This window comes from Trachypithecus francoisi, unplaced genomic scaffold, assembly GCF_009764315.1.
Source record: "Trachypithecus francoisi isolate TF-2019V2 unplaced genomic scaffold, Tfra_2.0 Lachesis_group5, whole genome shotgun sequence".
NCBI classification, from domain to species: Eukaryota; Metazoa; Chordata; class Mammalia; order Primates; family Cercopithecidae; genus Trachypithecus; species Trachypithecus francoisi.
In genome coordinates, this window is record NW_022681470.1 from 88,258,911 (window position 1) to 88,259,993 (window position 1,083).

Sequence of the window (1,083 nt, forward strand, 5' to 3'; positions counted from 1 at the left end):
TCCCACCCAACCTCCTCCTTACCCTGACCCACCATTATCCCCGTCCTCGTCAATGCCTCCCCCTCTCTTCCACCCCTCCTGTGCCCTTACCAAACCCGACAGATTATGTCTCCCCTACCTCCACCTCCTCCCCCTCCTCGCCTGTCTCAGCCCATACTCGGTCCAGGACCAACCTCCTGTGTCCCTTATGAGAGGTAGCAGGCACCGAAGGAGTAGTCCGAGTCCATGTGCCGTTTGCATTGGCAGACTTGTCTAAGGTTGAGGAGCTTGCAGGCTCCTTTTCGGCCAATCCTACTCATTATATCAAAGAGTTCAGGTATCTATGCCAGGCATATGATCTCACCTGGCATGACCTCCATGTCGTTATGACCTCAACCCTGTCTCCTGAGGAGCAGGAACGCATCCTAGCGGCAGCCAGGCAGCACACTAACCAGGTTCATTTAACTGATGCTGCCATGCCAGTTGGCACCGAGGCAGTGCCCTCGGCTGAGCCCAACTGGGACTACCAGGTAGGGCAGGCAGGCCGCCGCCACCGAGACATGATGGTTCAGTGCCTTCTTGCCGGCATGCAGGCAGCCTCTAACAAATCAGTCAACTTTAACAAACTAAAGGAGATAGTCCAAGGCGCAGATGAAAATCTGGCCATTTTTCTTAACCGGCTGACTGAGGCACTTATTCAGTACACCCGCCTTGACCCTGCCTCCACCGCAGGAGGGACCGTCTTGGCCTCATATTTCATTTCTCAGTCAGCCCCTGATATCCAAAAAAAGTTAAAAAAAGTGGAGGACAGCCCTCAAACTCCCATCCAGGATTTAATCAAACTGGCCTTGAAGGTCTACAACTCCAAGGAAGAAGCAGCTGAGGCCCAATGACAGGTCAGGCTAAAACAGAAGGTACAACTCCAAACCCAGGCCTTGGTAGCAGCCCTGAGGCCGGCCGGCTCCAGAAGCTCCCAGAAAGGAGGTACTCCCCGAGCGCCATCTGGTTCCTGCTTCAAGTGCGGCAACGATGGCCACTGGGCCAGGCAGTGCCCTAACCCAAAGGAGCCAACTTGCCCCTGTCTGAACTGTCGGCAGATGGGCC